Source organism: Macaca nemestrina, chromosome 5 (assembly GCF_043159975.1).
Source record: "Macaca nemestrina isolate mMacNem1 chromosome 5, mMacNem.hap1, whole genome shotgun sequence".
Taxonomy (NCBI): domain Eukaryota; kingdom Metazoa; phylum Chordata; class Mammalia; order Primates; family Cercopithecidae; genus Macaca; species Macaca nemestrina.
Genome location: NC_092129.1, coordinates 73,733,353 through 73,756,918, shown reverse-complemented (window position 1 = coordinate 73,756,918; position 23,566 = coordinate 73,733,353). Strand labels below are relative to the sequence as shown.

Below are 23,566 nucleotides of genomic sequence, written 5' to 3'. Positions count from 1 at the left end.
TTTTAGATTGCCTGTGCGACGAGGAGAAATAATGACACCCACTGTGTCAAACAGGCGCCTTGCAGATAGTAACCTGGAGCGACGTGAATCACGCTGTTAGTGTTAAGTGGAGATTTGGGCTTATGGTGAGCAGGACTCATCATACCTGATGCATTTTGGGAAATGCAGGGTGTTAAATAAAAAACTTGAAAGTTGACCTGATTTGCCTTTTTATAGATGAAGGAGACTTTTTGTAAGGCATCTTTGAGCCAGGGGAAAAAACTGTTTCTATATTTTATTCAGTGTGTGCCTGTTTCCGGAACAGAGCTTTAGTAAGTGATTAATGTAGAAAAGTTCTTTTAAAACTGGAAAAATCTGTATGCGCCAAAGAAGCCCCTTTCCAACCCTTTAGAAACACATATAATTTCTTTTGGATCCGTTTCCAAGTTAATATTTGTCTAATTTTTGTGTGTTGAGTAGCGCTTTTCAAAAGATATTTGTAAGATACCTAGACCAATCCTCCTCCTCTCAAACATTATAGGTTTGGAACTCTGTGTAGGGAGATGATTCGTAATTGATGGATTCATGTACAGCATATTTTAGATGCTGTCAGTTTTCAAACTTGTACATTGAACTTAAAAGTTGAAAAAATTCACCAAAAATTCGCATATAGAGAAGTTAAAATCCAAGCTAATTGGCAACTCTGCCTTCAGTGGAATTGGCAGGCTTGCTGTCCGAGAAAGCAGTGATGGTGAATCAAGCTAAAAACCACCTCTCCAAAGGCCTGAGACAGGGAGGTCAGTAGTAGCTACCAGACCTGTGTGGCTATTCAAGCTTTCAAGCCTTAAAGATCCAGCGTGGGCTGTCAGTGTTCCTGTGCTGGTTAAACTTTCAAAGAAGCTTTGCCTCCATCCAGATGGCAACATTTGATTTTTATTTTCAAGCATTTATTCATTTTCTTTCGGGGAGGAGGGAGGGGATAATCATGTTTAGGTTTGAGATGATGGAGACAAGGAGTATCTTTTTTTTTTTTTTTTTTAAGACGGAGTCTTACTCTGTTGCCCAGGCTGGAGTGCAATGGTACGATCTCGGTTCACTGCAACCTCCACCTCCCGGGTTGCAGCAATTCTCCTGCCTCAGCCTCCTAAGTAGCTGAGATTACAGGCACACACCACCACGCTCCACTAATTTTTGTATTTAGTAGAGATGGGGTTTCACCATGTTGATCAGGCTGGTCTGGAACTCCTGACCTCGTGATCCACCTGCCTCAGCCTCCCAAAATGCTGGGATTACAGGTGTGAGCTACCGCGCCTGGCCAGGAGTATCCTTATAGTGAACAAATACTGGGTATGAGGCAGTGCTCAGATACAAATCCTGTTCACATCGATGAACCAGACGACAGCCTGTGTATTAGGCATATTGAGATGTTTCTTGACTTCGGTTGGTTATATAACAAGAGCACGCATTTTTCCTAGGACTGTGATTTCAGCACTATGGATTCCATGTTTTTTCTTCCATCATTAACTCTAATTTTGAGGGTTGATAATGACCTTCAATCATTCAGTCCAAATACATCTTCTTTTGTGTGAATAAATTATTTTGTCGTAAATGACATTGTGGCACAGAGATTTAAGTGGCAGGACCTAGACCAGAACCAAATTCTCTAGACCCCCAGTTCAGAAGGTTTGTGATTATACTATTTTCCCACCTTGCCCTAATTGGCCCCCTTTCCCCAAATCCCATAAAACCTATGGCTTTGTAGGTCCCATCCACCAGCAATAATGTGGCACATCCTAGCATTTTTCCTGTTCTGTAATACACTCCCAATCAAGAAGCCTTATGAACCTTCTGTGTGATGGACTAGACTAGACTCAGTGTTGGGTTTCGAGGATCCACTGGTAAGGACATTCCGTCTAGCAGGAGAAATGCCAGCACTATTTATTACACAATATGATCTGATGCATTCAGATGTACTTACAGCTCTAGGAGCTGTTCAGAGGAGCACAAATGAATGACAGAGAGAGAGAGAGAGAGAGAGAGAGTTAGTTGTTTGTTCCACAAGGAGCAGTAAAGTATTTTAAAAATAATAAGGCTGACTCTGTCCTGCCTAGGAGTTGGCCATGCTCCACAAAAAGCAGTAAAGCTTTTTTTTTTTTCTTTTTTTTTAAAGACAGTTGCTTGAGGATGGTTTTAGAGGATAAATGCCAGCCAGATGAGGGGTGAGGGTAGGGGACAGCTAGGTGAAGTGATTTAGAAAACTAGGAGGATTCTGCCCATTGGTAGTGCTGGGCAGTGAAGTTGGTCGTGCGTGGCGAGTTGCAGAATCACTGGCAAGTTGCAGAAATCACTAGGTGTACTCCCACCGTTCCTCTTCTCCAGCCTGATTCAGAATGGAAAGAGGCTGCCGAGAGCGCATCAGTGATCTTCTGTTTTCTTATAGGTTGAAGAACGCTAAATGTCTGCATATGATGGCTGATGTGACGATGAACAGGCTGTGACTAGTGTGGATTGTTGGATACCTAGAGGCTCAGTGGCCTAGGTGTGATCAGGAGGAAGGGTTAGGGAGAACGCTTTGGTTAGACTCAGAAACAGAAAGACAGCAGGCTCTGTTTGGAGACTTCCTGTCCTTCGTCCAAGATGCCATTGGGGTAAAGGTGTGGATGCAGCTTTGCATGTTCAGCTTCTGGAACCAGACAGAACTGCCTTTCAGTTTTCATGGCCTTGGAGGAAACAGATAATGAATGATAGGAAACAGCTGCTTCTAACGTGGCAGGCAGAAATGCATCCTCATGGAGCAATGTGGTCATCACAGGAATATTAGTGGAAAATCGTCTCTGATTAAACATTCAGGAGCTATGGAATGTGATTTACTTTCATATATTCATCCTTCCCCCCATTGTCTTTCCGTTGCCTGTAGATTTTATTTTTATTTGTCAAATAATACAGAAATGCTTCTTGTAAAAAAAAATTTAAACAACAGAACTCTAGATGGGTTGGAAAAGATAGTCCCCTTTCTGCTATATCCTTCTCCTTTCCCATAGCTGGAGGTCAGCACCTTCTGGAACCCTTCCTAGACATTTTCGTACATGTTTATTCTTATTTACGCATAATCATTGTCTTTTTATAAATGGATTTCTGCACAGTTGGAATCTGTTTCTTTTTACATTTAATACTGTCTTAATGATTTATCTGAATCACTATACTTAGATAAACCTCAAATTTTTAGAAGTAGTGCTTATGCAGTCAAACTTAATTAACTTTATTAATCTAAAAATTAATCTAAAAATCTAAGTGCCTCTTAGGAACAGAAAGGTGTCATGGCCCACCCACATTGGGACTGGACGGTGGATTTAGGATGGTTTGTGGCAGGCTGGCTTGCACCTGGCAAAATATCTTTGGTCAGTCTAACAAGGGAGAACTGATCTCCTGCCCTGAAAGTTTATTACTGTGGCACCAGTTCTGCTTAAAACAAACATTTAGTCTTCTTTTTAAGGCCAGGATTATATTAAAGTGGGAGGTGGCCTGATAAACAATCTGTGAGATCTCTTAGGCACAGGGAGAATGTGGGACTCGTATCTTTCTCCAAAGCTTGTTTCATAATTTGACAAAGCCTATTGAGAGAAGTTGGTAAGGTTGACCCAAATGGCAAGGTAACTTCTTTGGATTTTAGTGCCGAGAAGGAGGACACAGAATTAATAAGGGGGAATCTTTTGGAAGGGGTCATGGGGCAGATCATTGTTCTGTTACATTCATGGGCTGATGACATCATTGGAAAGTACTTGATGACAGATTGGTAGAACTGTACTGTGCATTAGAGCTGGCCACCCCAGCAAACCCACTGATGGGACTTGGTGTTTCAGTTACTCCCTGAAGTGCAGTGGCAGTTGTTCTGGGAGTAGAAGATGCTCTTGGAATGCTGTCATTATTACCTTGGCTCATGTTATTTAGAAAAAGAGGAAGCCGCCTTCTTGGCCTGACAATGTGACAGCCACCTGCTGTCAGTCATTTTCTTCAGTGCTCTGAAGGTGACCAGAACCTGGTCATCAGGTCTCCTTTAAAAATAACAAAACACAGACATGCATAGAATCATACAGCATAAAAAGATGATGTCATTCTCAGGGAGACAGGGCAGCATGTCCCTATTTTCCTCATCTACTCTTGAAGGCATCAGGTCTCTGATATTTCACACTGCCAGTTGCTACCTAAAAGAGGGAACTTCTTGAGGAGAGATGGACATGATTTCATGCTCAGTGACTTAGAAACTGTATTAGAACTGACTGCTATCAAATAAGCATAAGACTGCTATAAATAAAATAAATATCAAGCATAAATAAATAAGCAAATAAATACGTAAGCAAAATAAATAAATGTCAAATAAGCATAAGACTGCTATCAAATAAAATAAATATCAAACAAGCATAGATAAATAAGGAAATAAATACAGAAGCAAAAAAATATCAAATAAGCATAAGACTGCTATCAAATAAAATAAATATCAAATAAGCATAAATAAATAAAAAATAAGCATAAGACTGCTATCAAATAAATTAGAACTGACTGCTATCAAATAAGCATAAGACTGCTATTAAATAAATTTCTGAAAGATATGGGATCACGCCTGGCTTTAAAAGAAATCGTAATTGCGAGACATGGTGGCACATGCTCAGTGAACTGTTTTAATCTAGGTTTCAAAGAAACTGGGCTTTATGGGATCATAAGGAGGTCAGGAACATGGTATATCTTCTGTTGGATGTAAAATTGATGTTTATAGTTCAGTAGTGCCACTTTGACAGTGGGCACCCAGGGACATGCTCACACGTTGGTTAACAAAGGCTCTTCAGACACTAGATTTAAATTCTGCATTCATCCATGTAGTAAGCATTGACTAATTTAATCGTGTGGAGAATGAGCCAGGGAGCCAGCTTTGTTTCCCTGTCTCCGTCCTGTTCATGAGACTCTGCTGCGCTCACAGGCGTTACCTGCCTGGGGAAGTCACACGCCAGAACAGGTGCCCCACCTGCTGTAGGGAGAAAGCAGAGCCAGACTGGGGCGGAGTGAAATAACCCGTGTTGAATCCCCACTCTAGCACTCAGTGATAGTACGACCTTGAGCATTTAGCCCTTCGGAGCTTGCTTTCACATCTGTAGGATAGGCATGATAATATATCACATGGTTGTTATGAGCCTGAACGAAACACCAGGAGAGAGTGCCCAGCTCATGTTGTGGAATACAGAAAGGCTCGGGAAATGGTACTTGTTGTTTAGACATTTTTAAACAAAACATTCCTTTTCATGAAATGAGACGACCCCAGCACCAGACATCTGGTGCCTGATTCTCAACACTGTACACCATAGATAACTTTCCGTTCCTGACAGCCAACAACGAGAAAGTTTACTTCCCCCAAAATTATTCTTCTAGAATTACAGCCGTTCTGTGATTTATTTGCCTCTTTTCCTCCCTCACAATAACCACTGCAGTACAGTTAAACCCCCAGTCTGTTCAAGGGGAGAACGAATCTTAACCACCGCGTGAGGGAATCTGGGGGCTGGGAGAAAACACTCATGTACAGTTACAGTAAGTTGCCAGAATAAAATCTCACATGACTTTGGGACAAGTTTTACATTTTAAAGTCTCTTCCAGGTGCTTTCTCTGGAAGAACAACAACGAAAACAGTTAAAAGCTCACGTAAAAGGACACTTTATTTTTTTTACGAAGCCATTTTGAAATATGTAAGCACAAACATTTCCCAATAGAGACGTCCATAGTTTTCGTTCGGTGTTGCACATTCTCGTCTTGAATTGTGGCGGGGGGCTTGATGTGTGCAGTAATTATTGTCAGTCCTTGGTTGACTCATGCATTCCTAACTGTCGCAGTGAGATCTAAGTTTATGTGAAATATGGAAACGATTTCTCCCCCCTCTTCCTTTTGTGCTCGAGTTCGGACGGAGCAGCTGAATTCTCTTTCTTTGTTATTTTTAGGGGGTCTTCAGTTTTGGAGCTCTAGTTTAGGCTTGAGGAGGGCCAGCTGTCAGCATGGCTTGGGCTGGTCTTTCTGAGATCTGGCTGGTGTTTCTGCAGTTACAACCTGATTCTGAATCCAGCTCCCTTCCACCCACATGGGAGGTTCTCACTTCTACAACTCTTATTTGCCCCACGTTGAAAACAGAATGGAAACTAAAGTAACAATAGTGGAATCTGCACTGAAATAATTTTTTTTCTCTCTGAATTCATCTCCTTTATTGGGAGCTGTATGTCTTGCGTCCTGGCCACTGCCTTTTTTCCCTTTTTCCTCCAACTGACTTTCTCTTTGGGTGTCTTAAGGATGGGGAGGTGTAGGCTGTGTTTTTAAAGCTCAGAGTTTAACTACACAAAAGCAAAACCAGAAAAGAGTATGTTCCTCCCCCTTTTTAAACAATTTGTCCTCCTTGGAAAGAAAGTTTTACTATGTAGGATTTAGGAAATGTTTGTGAAAATGATCACAGGCTATAAAGGAGTGTCTAAAGCTGCTTTCATTGTGTCCAGCATGACATTCTCATGATATCTGTAGCAAGCCTTTCGGTGTCTTGGCAGATAGAGTTTCTTCCTTCACAGCATAATGTTTTTCCAACTGCGATGTTTATAGCTGCTTCATGCGCCGTGATACATGGCTAGGTGTCAAGATAGTTTTATAGGGGGAAGAACCCAAAAGACTTTTACAACATGCAGGTTTCAGGGAAAAAGGAGAGCGATTTTTACAAAGGGAGTTTCAAATAAAAAGGCATTTGTTTGTGCTTTCTCCATGGGCAGACCTTTTCAAAGATGGCATTGTAAAAGGAGGATGTGCGTTTTATTCCTTTATTAATGGAGGCCCTCGGGGACGGCTGTCTTGAAGGACCAGGAGCTGCAGCTATGGAGATGAGTGTCACAGCTCCGGGACCTTTAGGAGCTTCACTTTGCTCAGGCGTCAGACACATGAATAAACACAGTGCGGGCCAGAGGGGCAGAAGGGAGAAGTGATGGATCTTGCTGGTGAGGAAGCTGGTATGTGGTTGGTGTCCAGAGAAGGCCTCAAAAAGGAGGAGAAGCTTCTGGGGAGCCTTGGAGAATCAGGAGGAGTTGGCCAGACCAGATAGGTGTGTGGGTGATGATGTAGGCAGAAGAAGAGCAAATGCAAACGCATGGAGTGTGAAGCAGTGAGGTGCGTTGGGAGAAGGAATCCCAGCTTCTGAGGCTGGAGTGCAGGTTGCAAGAGGAGGACGGGCAGAGTAGGAGCTTGGCCAGCAGGCCTTGGGCCAGCTTTGGGAGGCCTTTGCTTGTCATGTGGTCATGTGATTTCTTTCAGGCTATACTCACGTTTCTTGAGAGGCCTTCTTGGATGAGTGCCATTCTCTAGCCCCTGTGCCTGCCTTAGCCTTCTTCCTAGCACTTACTGCCTGCCCTGTTCTGGGTTTGGTGTTTGCTGCCTGTCTTCTGTCGTAAGGACAGAAGCCCCAGCAGAGCAGGGACATTCTTCTGTGACGGCTCTCCTGGTGCCTCGCGGTGAGTGATGTTAGGGGATTTGGACTCATCTTCGTAGTGAATGATGGGAGGATCACTGAAGGTCTAAATCGGGAGTCACCTGAGTGCATCTGGGTGTTTGAAGAGCAGTGTGGATGGCAGGAAAGCTGAAGACAAGTATTTAGGGAGAGCCTCCATGCACATTGAGGGGAAGGGAGTCCGTTAGTGGTCACGCTCTTCAGGCTACCTTGGGTGGGCCCAAGCTTCGCTGGCCTAGTTAATTACCAATAGCTAGTATCAATGTCATTCCATCAGTGACATTCTGAAACTACTAAAAATTACAGAGAAGCAGCTGGGTGCCATGGCTCACTTCTGTAATCCCAGCACTTTGGGAGGCTGAGGCAGGTGGATCACCTGAGGTCAGGAGTTCAAGACCAGCCTGACCAATATGGTGAAACCCTGTCTCTACTAAAAATACAAAAAAAAAAAAAAAAAAAAAAAAAGTTGGGCTTGGTGGTGTGCGCCTGTAGTCCTAGCTACTCAGGAGGCTGAGACAGGAGAATTGCTTGAACACAGGAGGCAGAGGTTGCAGTGAGCCGAGATTGTGCCACTGCACTCCAGCCTGGGCGGCTCCATCTCAAAAATAAATAAATAAATAAATAATAAAAATAACAAAGAAGCTCAGAATTTTTTTTTTTTTTTCACTCTGCAAAGCTGATAGCTGCCCAGGGATTCCAATAAAAGTCATGATGTTATAATGTTACAATCATTTTTGATAGTTCAGTGATTGAAAAATCCAAAGGAATTGTCTTTTTTTTTTAATGCTTTGAAATAAAGTTGGTTCTTTATGTAAAAATAGGTTTTATTAGGTTCTTAAATTGGCTTCAGGACAGCCTGACCCCATAGCCATGTGCACTTCATAGTTGGGCTATTTGCAAAGTTAAAAAAAGATAAGAAAGTAGGCATTCTGCAGTTCTTCTGAGAGAAATGGTATGAGGTCTCATCCTGTTTGCTGGACCCATGAGGGAATGAACTGTTTCATATATAGGAATTTTCCTGATAACTGATCCTTAAGACCTGGTTTAAGGTCTTTAAACCTGGATATTTTTAAGACCTGGGTATATTTAATTTTTCCCTGTAGTTTTGGATGGAAATCTTTCTAAAATAAATTTTTATTTTTGGGGGCTTACAGAATGCATTCAACGTAAGTTAATGATTCCTTGCTTATGAAAGAATGAATTATTCAGAATCACTGAAGTGTGTGGTTACTATAATGATAGGGCCTGCCGATCCTTGTATGACTATTTTGGCGAGTGACCCCAGCATGCCCTGTTTTCTCGGTTACTGTCCTTGGCTTTTAGGTAACCAGTGCTCCAAGCAGCATACACACTGGCTACTCTTGTGGATTTACTCAGCTTGTCTCTCTTGAAGGCTGGGAAACAAAAGAACTTTTCTGCTTTCTAAAATGAGAACAAACGGGCCTTGGGTGAAGGTCTGTCTTAGAAGGCCTTAAGTCAAGCCAGTGTACTTTACCGCATAGGTTTTATCACATCTTTAACATTTCAAAGAAAGAGGCCTCATTTTGTTTTTCAAGTCTTTCTAACACTGAACCATCCATATCTGAAAAAATAATTATATTATTACTTTAACTGGCATCACTGCTGGGTTTGCAGGGTAAAAACAACACCCCCAAGCCTTCTTACACTGTTTGCCTAGAGGCCCCCTGGCTTGCCTTTTGGTTCCAACGTGTGTGAGGTGAGGTGTTACTGTACTAAAGGTTTTTTTTCATCAGCTTTGACAATGGTGGTTATTTATTGATCGTCTGCCACGTGTAAGGCACTACAAACAGCACAGGGAAGTGACTTCTTTCTAGAAACTTAAATTCTAGTTTGGAGGAGGACGTAGTGGAGCAGAGCTAGCCACAGTACTTGGAATTTGTCGAGATCAGGGTAGCTCAGCCCCAGGAAGCCCTAGGGCTGGGGAGTCCTCCTCTCCCCAGAAGGCTGGCATTTGACTGAGAGTGCAGCTTTCAAGGGGACTTGATGGAACTGAGAGGGAGCAAGAGGCCCCGGGAAGTGCACAATAGCAGAATCAGCCCCGTCTGTCAGCGGGTGGCATAAGGTGGCCAGAACACCACACCTGAGTCGAAGCTTGTCTACACATGCCAGGTGGGTGGGGAGGACAGCAAGGGCTGCAGCAGATGGAGGAGGTGACCATTTCCCCTGGGGAGGGGGCGTGAAAACTTTATGGATGAGGGTGGATTAATGCTGGGTCCTGTCTAATGAGCACAGTGCTGGGTTGGAGAAGGGGAGGGAAGGGCGGCCAAGGGGAGAGATGGTGGCCAAGAGGGGCGAGGTGGAGAAGGACCGGGTGTGTGTTGTAACTCTGAGGCGCTGGCTTCTCAGCAGAACTTGTTCTACCTCCTGGCTTCTCTGGCTGAGCCTGGCAGTGGGAAGACAATGGGTTCTGGAATCAGATAGGCCTGGACCTCAAGACCAGTTCTACCACTTTTTAGCTGTGTCATCCTCAGCAATGTCCCCAGTCCCTCTCCATCAACTTCCTCATGTGTACAGGGGCGATCAGGAGCGATCTTGTAGACTCTTCAGAAGGAAAAAACAAGACTTAGATTTAACCATGAACAATGTAAACATAGTATATGTTCAGTAAATGGTAGTTTCCTTGGGCCAGCCCTTCCACAGAGCCCTGGTCTGGAGCCTCCTGAGACCCACAGTCTCTGCCCACTTTCTGACTCACTCACAGCCACTGTCAAGTCAGCAAGCACAGGAGGAAAGGCATGACCGCATCTTCTTCCCACACGTCTCCTCTCTCTTTTGTGCCACGTTTTCTGTCTGGTATAGAGTTTGAACCTGGTCCAAACCCTTGGCACCCTCTTTGGCTAGTTTTTGCCTCTCACGTGATGTCGCAGTCCATCATCTCATCCTGTCCATTTCTTTCTCCTGTGACACTATAGTCTGTAGCTGTGCTGGGTGCACATCACTCCACATCCGGATGGCCCCACTGCTTTCCCGAGGGCATCTCTGACTTTAGCAAGCCCCCGTCCATCTTGCACGTTCTTCAGACCCTGCTGAACTCAATCCTTCCACGGTCCTTTGCTTTGGCCATATTTTTCCCATCTAACCTTGTTTTCTATTAGTTCCAAGAACAATAATAGCTAATATTGATGTGCGCCAGGTATGCTTTAAGGACTTTATATTGGCCCCCCTTTTATTTTTTGAGATGGAGTCTTGCTTTGTCACCCAGGCTGGAGTGTAGTGGCACGATCTCGACTCACTGCAACCTCTGCCTCCTGGGCTCAAGCGATTCCCCTGCCTCAGCCTCCTGAGTAGCTGGGACTATGGGCACCCGCCACCACACCTGGCTAATTTTTTGTATTTTTAGTAGAGACAGGGTTTCACCGTGTTAGCCAGGATGGTCTCCATCTCCTGACCTCGTGATCCGCTCGCCTCGGCCTCTCGAAGTGCTGGGATTGCAGGCGTGAGCCACCGCGCCCAGCTAGCCCATTTTTTTTTTTTTTATAACCTCATGAGGTAGGTATGATGGCTATTGCCATTCCCAGTGGCTCACACCTATAATCCCAGCACTTTGGGAGGCCAAGGCGGGCAGATCACAAGGTCAGGAGATCGAGACCATCCTGGCCAATATGGTGAAACTCCGTCTCTACTAAAAATAATACAAAAATTAGCTGGATGCGGTGGCGTGTGCCTGTAATCCCAGCTACTCGGGAGGCTGAAGCAGAAGAATCGCTTGAATCTGGAAGTCGGAGGTTGCAGTGAGCCGAGATCATGCCACTGCACTCCAGTCTGGCAGTGTGGGCAACAGACTGAGACTCTGTCTCAAAAAAAAAAGGTGGAGGGAACTGAGGCCTGGGAAAATTACGTGATTGTCTAAGTTGCACAGCTAGTCAGTGTTTGAATCCAGGCAACCCGACTCCAGACCCTATACTTCAGATCCACTCTGACTTCACTGTCTTCTAGACGCTCTAGAAGAGCAGGGCTCTGTCGTTCACCTCTACTCGTTACCCTGTGCCATCTGGATGTAGAGTAGACTCTCCCTAAATGCATGTGCTACGGAACGCCCTCATTCCCTGTTCTGTGCCTCGTTTATGTCACTCTCCCCCAGCATCGTGGCAGGAGGTGGAGGCAGGGGTCAGTGCTCTGAATGTGAACTCAGACAGCTTGGGCTTCAGACTTCAGCCACTTTCCAGCCATCAATTACCTTGTCCAGGTCTCTCTCTTAAGCTACAGTTTCACCCTAAAAAAATGGCGATAAATCATTGTGCCCACCTCCTGGAGCTCATATGATGAATACATAAAATTTTGTGAGTCAATGCTTTAGTCCTATGCTTAACGCATAGAAAATGGTAAACAATAACATCCCCCCCACCCCATTGGCTCTATCATCTAACTTTGTCCATTCTTTCTGGCCCCTTTCAAGGTGTATGTGCCCTCTGGCACTTGTGTAACGTCTTCGGCTTATAACGAATTGATACTTGTTCCTGTTTGACCATAGATTAGCTGTGTGACTTTGAACAAGTTACTACATTTTACAAGCCCAAGATGTATCATGGTGATCACGAAGGGTTCTTTGGGGACTGAAGGAGGAATACGTGTATCATGGTAAGCACTGAGTCCATTTTAGTTTGTCTTCTTCCTTCCCTCATCACCAACTTCCCTCCACTGACAAACGGGCCCTCCATAAAAGCTCATTGATAGACTCAATACCTAACTTAGTCTAGAAGAAAGGGAGGTTCCTATCTTATGGGATAGCCTGGGTTGTAGTCAGTTCGCAGGAACTCTAGAAAGTTGTAGAGTCCTGCCCTGTATGGTTTTTTTTTTGTTGTTGTTGTTGTTTTGCTTTGTTTTTTGTTTGTTTGTTTGCCTTTTTGAGATATACTCTTAGTGGTAGTTCTAAGCATGGCCAGACCTTACAACAGTCATACAATTTTGACATCCTCTGAACTCATCCATTCAGCAAATAATTCTTGAATTATCTCCTCTGTCCCAAGAACTGTTGTAGCTGTTGGCGGCATGATGGAGACCAAAACAGTCCTGGTTTTTGTTTACATGGGGCTTTGTTGTTGGGAGACAGACACCAGCCATCCATAGAGTAAACTACATAGCGAGATGTGCTAGGAAGGGAAATGAAAGGTATCCCGAGATATGAAATAAGGGGGATTTAGAGTTGAGGGCCAGGGAAGTATTCCCAGTGAAAAGGACGTGTGAGCAGAGATCTGAGGGCCCAGGAGGAGTACCCAGGTACAGAGACAGTGGAATACCTTCAGATTTAATCATCACTCCTTTTCTTTTAATGTAATATACTATTTAGTATTTTATTAAGCTTGGATGATGACAGATGATAATTATTCTTAAAATCTGGAGGCACCCAAATATGCTGTCACTGGCTGCTTTTATCTCACTATAAATAGTACGTGTGTTGGGCTAGGTGAGGGAGGCTGAATTGTATTTAAGCACAACCGGTGCATTGTGTTTTTTTTTTTTTAATTATACTTGGGGCCAGTTCTGTCAGTAAAGCCCATCCAGGCACTTTGTCACATTATGGATAGCACTGCCTGGGCTTGCCTGCCCAGGGCAGGTGCTCTTTATTTTAATTTGTATTACGTGTATTTGCTCTGAAAGTTGTTTTTGTTGAAACTTGAAAAGCCAGGTGCTTGCAGCTAGAGAATGGGCAGACTTATTGGAAATTTGCTGAACAAGGTTTGTTACCATGAAGTAGTGACACCCTCAGCCAAGTGTAATGGGCTATGTAGAGAACTGTCCATCAAAACCCCCAGTATGATGACCACTATGGAACTGGCCTTCTCTTTCAGGACCGGTATTTCCTGAAGCGTTATAGCAGGGTCTCTCAAAGTGATTCACCTGGGATAGTAAGAGGTTACATTGTAAGAGACACAAACATGACAGGGAACTACTCTGTCACTGATGGTGCCAGCACCTTGCTGTCCAGTCTGTCTGATGAGGTCAAGGGAAGATTCTCTCTGTAGCTGTCATTTTTCCAGCACCTTTTATTTGCAAATTTTTCTTTGAACATGAAGAAGCAGGCCCCGGGAGACAGTTCCATCTAGCTAACTTTGCTTTGCTTTCATATTTATATTCATGTTATTTATTTGTTTATCCAGAGGGAGTCTTACTTTGTTGCCCTGGCTGGAGTACAATGATGCGATCTTGGCTCACTGCAACCTCCGCCTCCTGGATTCAAGCAATTTTCCTGCCTCAGACTCCCAAGTAGCTGGGATTGCAGGTGTCCATGCCACCATGCCTGGCTACTTTTTATATTTTTAGTAGAGATGGGGTTTCACCATGTTGGCCAGTCTGGTCTTGAACTCTTGACCGCAAGTGATCTGCCTGCCTCAGCCTCCCAAAGTGTGTATTCATGATATTTCTATTTATGGCATGTGACACATATTTATAGCATTGACTTAAAGATTCTTATAAAAATGAAATTAAAAATGAATTGATTTGTTAAATAAGTAAATAATAGTAGACATGACACTCAGATTTGGTAAAATCATGAGGGTAGTACTTGAATGACTGAAGTTTGAGAATACTGCCTTGGCGTAATGTGGATTTTTTTTCTTCCACTGTCTGGTATTTAGTTTCTGTTTCTGAGGACCTACTAAAAATTGGTTGTTAAAATCTGATAACACAATAATATACTACTTCTTACCCACTATTATGGCTGTACTAAAAACGATGGATGATAACTAGTGTTGGTGAAGATGTGAAGAAATTGGAACCTTCATAAATTGCTGGCAGGAATGTAACATGGTGCAGCTCCACTGGGGAACAATTTGGCAGTTCCTCAAAATCTTAAAGAGTTACCACGTGACTCAACGGTTCCACTCCTAGATATAACCCCAGGAGAATTGGGAACATACATTCACCTAAAAACCTATACATGAGTGTTCATAGCAACATTATCTGTAATAGCCGAAAAGAGGGAACACACCCAAGTGTCTATCAACTGATGAATGGATAAAAATGTGGTATATCTATACAGTAGAATATTAGTCAGCCATGAAGAGGACTGAGGTACTGGTGCAGGCTGCAACATAGATAAACCTTGATCATCTGATGATATATGAAATAAGACAAAGATAAAAGGTTGCATATTGTATGAAATGATTTATATGAAATGTTCAGAACAGGCAAATCATAGAGATAGAAAGTAGATTCATTCTCAGCACTTTGGGAGGCCAAGGCAGGTGGATTTCCTGAACTTAGGAGTTTGAGACCAGCCTGGGCAACATGGTGAAACCCTGTCTCTACAAATACAAAAATTAGCTGGGCATGGTGGCACGCATCTGTAGTCCCAGCTACTTGGGAGGCTGAAGGCAGGAGGATTGCTCGAACCTGGGAGGCGGAGGCTGCGGTAAGCTGAGATCGAACCATCCAGCCTGGGCAAAGGAGTGAGACCCTGTCTCAAAAAAAAAAAAAAAAGAAAAAGAAAGTAGGTTCTTGATTACAGGGGTTGGGAGAATAGGAAATAAAGAATGATGTCTCATGAGTAGGGTGTTTCTTTTTGGGGTGATGGAAATGTTCTCAAATTACAATTGACCCTTGAACAACATAGGTTTGAACTTCACAGGTCCACTTATAAGTTGATTTTTTTTTCAGTAAATACATTGGAAATTTTTTTGGAAATTTGCAACAATCTGAAAAAACTCTATAGTCTCAAAATATCAAAAAATTAAGAAAAAGATAGGTATGTCATGAATGCATAAAATATATGTAGATATAAATCTGTGTGTTAATAGACTTTATGTTATCCGTAAAACTTCTGGTCAACAGTAGGCTATTAGTAGTTAAGTTTTGGGAAAGTCAAATGTTACACATGGATTTTTTACTATGAGGGGGTAGGCACGCCTAACCCCAAGTTATTTCAAGGGTCAGCTGTAGATAGTGGTGATTGTTGCATAACCTTGTGAAAATACTAAAACCCACTGAATCGTACACTTTACCAGAGCAAATTTTATGGTTTGTGAATTACATCTTAATAAGAAAGATCTGGTAGCAAAAGAACACATGACTGGTGATAGAAGGCTTTTTGTGGAGGTATTGTCTAGCGTTGCCAGTGGAATGGGACTGGTGGCATTGTCCCATTGTTTAATAGGATGGTGCTTTTCCCAGTGGTGCCCATGTAGCTTTTGGTGCCAGAATCCTATTGTAGGCTGACATTAGCAAGCTCCAACGGGCTGGACAAAGCGTAATATTAGGTTTTTATCATCACAGTAGCACTCTGAGATCTCTGGATTATTCGTATATTTATTATTCATATGTGATGGTGCTGAGGGAGGAGGGCTTAAAGTTGGGTGGTAGAGTAGGGAGCTGAACCCTGGTCTTTATACTTTCTTTCTACTGTTATTTGTAAACAAACTGTCACACACTTGAGAGGTAGCCAATCAGTTGCAAAATGGTGTTGACGATGAGAAAGTTCACTCTTGCCAGATTAACTCGCTTATTTAAGGATTTATGCTCGTGAACTTTTTCTTTGATGCCACTATCAATATTGACTCAAGATGTCATTTACAGCAATAATAAAGTACTCTTTAATTTGCAAAGAACTGTCAAACACAGTACTTCGTATTTTCTTTCTTTCTTTCTTTCTTTAGAGATTTATTTAGAGATGAGGCCTTGCTCTGTTGGCCAGGCTGGAGTGCTAACTGCAGCCTTAGCTCACTCTTAGCTCACTGCAGCCTCTAAGTCCTGGGCTCAAGCGATCCTCCCACTTTAGCCTCCCAAAGTGCTGGGATTACAGGCATGAGCCACTATGCCCACCCTATCTTAGTTTAAAGCTGAGGAAACTGAAGTCTAGGGATTAAGGAACTTCTCTACATATATAGGAAATTAAGAAGTCAAGCTCGCTCTTAAGCCCAAGTTGTATGACTCTGTGTCCGCTCTATTTTTCCATAATGCCTTCCTTTTGCTTTGGTGTGTGCTGAGGCATTCATTCTTCATTCATTCAGTAGTTACTTACTAAGTGCCTCCTATCAGCAAGAATCTGTTCTAGGAGCTGGAGATAATACTGCAGGTAATAAGAAAGAGGAGATCCCTAATTCTACGGTGCAGACGTTTTAGAGGAGGTGACAGACAGGAAGCCATGATCCTAATAGAGTCGGTAATTTCAAAAAGTGTTGTCTTCAGAAGAAAAAGATTTAAAAGGCGGTATGATAGAAGGGACTGTGATACACAGGTGGACTTTTTTAGGTTAGATGGTCACGGGGTGTGTGTGTGTGTGTGTGTGTAAAATATATATGGGCCAGGTGCGGTGGCTCACGCCTATAATCCCAGCACTTTGGGAGGTCAAGGAGGGTGGATCCTTGAGGCCAAGAGTTTGAGACCAGCCTGGCCAACATGATGAAACCTCGTTTCTACTAAAAATACAAAAATTAGTTGTGTGTGGTGGTTCGTGCCTGAATCCTGGTGACTCGGGATGCTGAGGCAGGAGAGTCACTTGAACCTGGGAGGCAGAGCCTGCAGTGGGCCAAGATCGAGCCACTGCACTCCAGCCTGGGTGACAGGATGAGACCCTGTCTCAAAACAAAACAAAAAACGGGTGTGGTGGCTCACACCTGTAATCCCAGCACTTTGGGAGGCCAAGGTGGGTGGATCACCTGAGGTCAGGAGTTTGAGACCAGCCTGGCCAACATGGCAAAACCTCATCTCTACTAAGAGTGCAAAAATTAGCCAGGTGTGGTGGCAGGCGCCTGTAATCCCAGCTACTTAGGAGGCTGAGGCAGGATACTTGCTTGAACCTGGGAGGCGGAGGTTGCAGGGAGCCGAGATCGCGCCATTGCACTCAACCCTGGGCAACACGAGCGAGTTTCCATCTCAAAACAATCAAATATATACATATATATACATATATATATGCATGCATATATATTTATAATGGGCCTAACCACATACTTTACATACTTATATGGTATATGTATATAAGTAACATATGAAAACAAACTTGAAATGAAATACTTCTTTTTCAATAGAAGACTGTCATTCCAATGTGTGATTTTCCCATCAAGGCATAAGCCTCGTGCAAAATCACTTCAAGGAGTTACCTCTTAGGAATATGACCTCTGCTTCTTGCTTAAGTCACTAAACAGCTGTGACGATCGTAAGGAGAAGATGGCATCTCCAGTTGTTGATGCTCTTCAGGACCACCTGTTGACAGTGTGTATCATGAGAACCCCTGAAGGCATCTGTAAGCCCTACATGGGGGAGTGTTACATAGTTGTAGCATCTAGTAGATGCATATGTCCTGGCTAAATAAATACAAGTTGGTTCAGATGGAATGAATTCTTTGTTTTGGGGAAAATGTCATTCTTTTAGGACTCCCAAGCAGAAAGCTTTTATATAGTTGGCAGCGCTGTGCCTCTCCAAAACATGAAACGGGTCACGAGGGATGGAGGTGATTTAAGTATCCCTGACTCCCGGCGGGTATCTGGGGAGGATGCGGTGGGTGGTTCCATGGGAAAGGTCTCAGTAACTGTTGTTTCACTTAAAGACTGCTCTTGGGAATGGCTGTGGAAGCCATTTGAGGGCTCTAACTGGAAACAGAGTGGCCTTCTAATCTGCTTTTCATCTTCCCCAAAGTTTGACCTTCCTCTTTGCTGCCTCGTGCCTGCCTGTCCTGTTTGTTTTCTCTTTGCTTAGCTCTTTCCCTTGGAGTGGCACTCCCATATTTTCTTCTCTTCCATAAAAAAAATACAAGTAGGCCGGGCTCACTCCTGTAATCCCAGCACTATGGGAGGCTGAGGTGGGTGGATCACTTGAGCCCAGGAGTTTGAGCCAGCCTGGGCAACATATCGAATCCCTGTCTCTACAGAAAAATGCAAAAAAAATTATCTGGATATGATGGTGTGTACCTGTAGTCCCAGCTACTTGGGAAGTTGAGGCAGAAGGATCGTTTGAGCCTGGGAGGTGGAGGCTGCAGTGAGCCATGATTGCGCCACTGCACTCTAGCCTGAGTGAGAGAGCTAGACCCTGTCTCAAAAACAAAACAAACACTGAAAAAGCAATTGGAGGACAATAGCTCAAGAGGTCTTTTTAACTCATCCTTCCGTTCCCCCCATCCCCCCATCCCCAACATGTTTTCTGTAAGGGATCACCTAGCTGTTTCCGTAAGGGCCAAGGCTGGGTCCTGGACTCTGGGAGTATGAACCCTCAGGTTTTGCAATATTTCCAAAATTTTGCCGGTATTGCTGCTCATGCATGTGCGTGTTCTGTGGGGCAGGCACTTCCTTTGTTTTTGTTTGCGTGGTGAAACACAAGTCAGTACATGAGCCGAGGGAACTGGCCTTTCTCTACTTACGAGCCACTAGTCAGGTATTTTGTTTCTGGAGCCCTTAGGATATACAGGTACATGGTGACCTGTGGTGACAACTACTTGACATTCTCTTTCTCTAGTACTGTTTCTCTCTCTCTGCTTTTGTCTATTTCTGAAATGTGAATGGCGCCCAGAAAACTTGAAGTACACAGCCTAAAGTACCATATTTTTATTTGGTCCCAGAAAGCGGTAACTTGCCCTTTTCTAAAGTTTTTTCAAAATAAATTGGAACATATAGGTAGAGAGTTTGTGAATTCCACAAGTGTTTCATCCTTTGGAGACAGTCGATTGCATATGGCCGCTTAGGTCCCTACTGGCCTGGGGGGCCAGTTTCTAGAGATACATTCAAATACGAAAGAGCTAGGAAAGAATTCCATCCAGATTTCCTGGAAAAAATCTACAGAATCCCTCTCAGCTGTATTGTTGAGTGTTATTTAGAAACTTGGGCTACCCAACTCATCACATACTGGCTTTTGATAATGTCTTTAAGTTAAAAGTATTTTCTCGTCTGACCCATTCAGGTGGGAGAGCCATTTATATTTACATGGCCATGAAAATTTCTGATGGCAGTCACAGACAGTAAGCTAAGTTAGCTTAAATGATGTGTATAATTTCCTGTTATATAAAACTGTACTTTCCAGAGATCAGCTAAAGAGACATCTGTGAACGTTTCTGTGTTGGAGGATGGGGGTAGCATCTGGCAGTGAGGATGTGAGTCCCCCGGTGTGAGCCGGGCTCGGTGAGGCTGTGAGCAAGTTACCTCCTTCTGGGTGCCTCAGTTCCTCAGCTCCAGGTGAGACAGTTATAGTACACATATGAGGGGATGCTAGGAGACTTAAGGGGTTATATATATATTAAGTCTTAGAGTACCTGCCATACAGAAAGCAGTACCTGTTTTCTGTAATTAGATGTGTAATTTTATATGTTCATTTTCCCAAATTTTTGTTGATCCTTTTGAATATTAGAGGAAATTTGAGTTCTTCTTAACCATATTTGGTAACATAGATCGACCCTATTGTCTTTTGCATTAAAGACTTTAGAATTTTATTTAAGCTGTCAATTTTGCAGATCTGAAGATGGAAACTCTTGTATTTATTCACCAAATACAGACCACTTTTTTTTTTTTTTTTGAGACGGAGTCTCACCCGGTCTCCCAGGCTGGAGTGCAGTGGCACAATCTTGGCTCACTGCAACCTCCGCCTCCCAGGTTCAAGCGATTCTCCTGCCTCAGCCTCCCAAGTAGCTGTGATTACAGGCGCCTGTCACCATTACAGGCGCCTGCCACCATCCCGGCTAATTTTTTGTATCTTTAGTAGAGACGGGGTTTCACCATGTTGACCAGGCTGGTCTCAAACTCCTGACCTCTTGATCTGCCCACCTTGGCTTCCCAAAGTGCTGGGATTACAGGTGTGAGCCACAGCGCCTGGCCCACAGACCACTTTGAAGTTTTCCCCTGCCCTCTCCCTCCCGTGCCATGACGTCACTCTTGAGAGTGCAACTGGTAGCCTGGGCTTTATGGCTCACTGAGGCCTTTGACTTTCTTTTTTTCTTTTCTTTTCTTTTTTTTTTTTTTTTTTTAATAGACAGAGTCTTGCTCTGTCACCAGGCTGGAGTGCAGCGGTGTGATCTCGGCTCACTGCAACCTTCGCCTCCTGGGTTCAAGCGATTCCCCTGCCTCAGCCTCCCGAGTAGCTGGGATTACAGGTGCGCACCACCACGCATGGCTAATTTTTTGTATTTTAGTAGAGACGGGGTTTCACCATGTTGGTCAGGACGGTCTCCTGACCTCATGATCCACCCACTTCGGCCTCCCAAAGTGCTGGAATTACAGGCGTGAGTCACTGCGCCCAGCCCAGGCCTTTGACTTTCTTTAGTGTGCTTCTTAAATCCACGATGTATATTGTATGTTAGTGTGAATGTTTCCGAGAGTAGAATTTTTTTTCTTTTGAGAACCTCAGTGGCATTGCCTGCTCTTGCCGTCTGTGGGAAGGACAGCAGAGGGGGCACTGCTGTCCCTGCTGTGACAACGTGCAGTGATCACAGGGAGGCTTTTACCCTCCACCCTAACGTTCAGTCCCAGCTGAGCCAATCCAGGATCTGGTTTTCTGTGTATCAGATGCACGATGCACACAACTCTGTTTTATTAAGCATGAAACAAAATCAAGAAGTGTAACAGTGCTTTACACTTCTTCTCTAATTCTGGCCTTGTATGATCTTATAATATATTAACCTCGGAAACACGACTTTTGCACATGTCAGTTAACTGTACACAAATAGTGCCAATTCCTGCCCTGTTGATGGGAGCTGGCTTTGCTATTAGAGAACTTTCTGCTGTCAGGGGTTTGTCATGAAGGTGGTGCCTGATTAGTTTGAAGATGGGAAAAAAGATAGCACTTTAAGACATACAGATTCATAGCAACGCAGGGCCAGTGGGAACCACAGGGTCACCTTTCCAGCCCCTGCATTTTACCCAGCGGTGAAGAGGCCAAGTGATCCGATTGAGGTCACTTAGCTCAGGAGAGCCAGAGCTACGGGCCTAGATACTCTTCCTCCAGCACAGCAAAAAGGTGACTCTGTAAGATGAGAGGGCCCTAGAGATTCATGTCACGCAGCATAGGATCTGGGGAATGTTGTCTTGGCCCCTGGAGTGTAGTAAAACCTGGGTTTTCTGGAGAACAAGAGAAAGCTTCAGTTAAGTCATTCTGGTAACCAGGGCTGATATCCCATGAAGCCACGAGCATAGCAAACTTGTGGGAATTTTGTATTGAAGAACTTGAAGGATTCGTCCTTCCCCTGCTGTACTGCAGGCTGTAGGATTGGGATCTTCTCTTTCTCATGTCCCACGGTGAATACCCCCAGCCCATGTGCCAGGGAGTTGCATAAATATTTGGTGATGTGTGTATGAAAGAAAGGTGAGAAGGTGAGGGTCAGACAGGTTCACCCGAAAGAATACTGACAGGGTGGGGGGAAATTACACAACTTTATTGATTTACACGTTTCCAAACTGCTGTCTTCAACCTCAGCTGAACTTTTCCTTCATTTTTTTCTCTTTCATTCAACGAATCCCGAAGTGCTTCCTTTGTGCTGGGCAATGCAGGTGGCGAAATGGTAAATAATGTGGCCATGCATGGTCCCGGCCCTCTGTGGCAGGAGGCAGGGGGCTCGCGGCAGCATAACAAACACAGAAATAGTCACAGGTTTGGAAAGGCTTGTGGAGGGCACAGCGAATAATGGAGTGCTGGGTTCCTTCAGATACAGTGGTCATCTGAAGCCTCCCTGCGGATGTGAAGGGAGCTGACACTGAGCCATAGGAGGTGAGAACATTCGAGGTAGACAGAACCTCACAGGGAAAGGCCTCGAGATAGGAGCTCGAGGTGCTTGGCCAGCATCCAGCATAGTGGTTAGGGGAGCATGTGGCCAGAGATGCGTCCAGGAAGATTACACTGGACTTTTTTGGCTGTAGATTTGATCCCAAGTGCAGTGGGAAGCCAGCGGGGCTTGGAGCAAGGGAAGGGCATTGAAGTTGTGTGTTAAGAAGGCTTTAAGGAACCTCAAAAACATGATACTAAGTGAAAGAAGCCAATTACGCAAAACCACATGCTATATGATTCTGTTTATGTGAAATGTGCAGAATCCATTATGTGAAACATCCAGGCAAATCCATAGAGACAGAAAATAGATGAATAGTTGTTCAGGGCTGAGTGTCAGACAGGTTTACCCAAGAGAATACTGAGAGGGTGGGGGGAAATTATACAACTTTATTGTATAATTTCGGGGGGAGGGACTTCTAATGAGTACAGAATTTTCTTTGGTGGGGGGTGTTAAAAATTCTAAAATTGATTGTGGTTAGGGTTGCACAGCTCTGTGGATATTCTAAAATCCACTGAATTGTTACTTTAAATAGGTGAATTGTATGGTATATGCATTATGTCTCAATAAAGCTGCTATTAAAACATTTTAGAAAGACTTTAATGCTGCCTGGCAAACCTGCTCCATTGTCCCAGGCAGCTGTCCCCAGCTGTTTCGGCCCTTTTCCAGCCTCCTTGTATTGGAGCACCCCCTCCTGCTCCAACTCCTGCCACTTCAGGAAGTAAAAGGCATCGGTTGAGGATAATGTCAGATTCCTGCCATCAAAGCTCCAAATCTCCCAAGCCCATGCTGGGTTCATGCTCTCCTTTCACAGTTCTGGGAAATGACTTTAAATCGTGACTCTGCCTATTATTGGTTGTGCGACTTTAGGCCAGTTACTTACAAGCTGAGCCCCAGTTTCTTTCATTTTTTAAATAATAGCGCTTACGGTATACCTGGCAATTTTTATAAGTGCTTTAAGAATATTAACTCATTTACACATTTTAACACATTTAATCATCCAGTTAATCCCATGAGGTGTGGGGACTGCTCTCCTCTCCATTTTGTAGATAAGGAAAGTGAGGCACAGAGAGGTTAAGTAACTTGCACAAGGTCACACAGCTGGGAAGTGGTAGAGCTGAATCCAGGCCGTCTGGCTCCACAGGCCATACTGTTTCTCCTGGCCTGTATAGCTGGCGTAGAGCTTCTTCTTGCTTGGTTTACGATTGTTTAATCTTCAGCTACTTGAACAGCAACTGTAAATTATGCCATTTCCACAATGCATTGCATGGTGCCAAAAACATAGTAAGTACTCAGTAATAGAAGGTCTGCACATTAACATACTTAATTGTCTTCCCCTCCACTTATTTCTTCATTGACCACCTCAGAACCCACAGGGA

At 43.9% G+C, this 23,566-nt stretch overlaps 1 protein-coding gene across 5 annotated transcripts in view; it reads left to right on the top strand.

Annotated features, from left to right (window-relative positions):
- Positions 1 to 23,566, top strand: part of LOC105478714 (CNKSR family member 3) — a 113,369-nt gene that overhangs the window by 25,801 nt on the left and 64,002 nt on the right. Inside the window, exon 2 of one of the 5 annotated variants that reach the window (XM_011736290.2) lies at positions 11,985 to 12,091. The exons of 3 other annotated variants lie outside the window; for them this stretch is intronic. The gene's annotated coding sequence lies outside the window, so the exon portion shown is untranslated. Of the gene's footprint in view, positions 1 to 11,106; positions 12,092 to 23,566 lie in introns of those variants that run through there. One more of the 5 variants, XM_071096632.1, reaches the window with a different exon arrangement.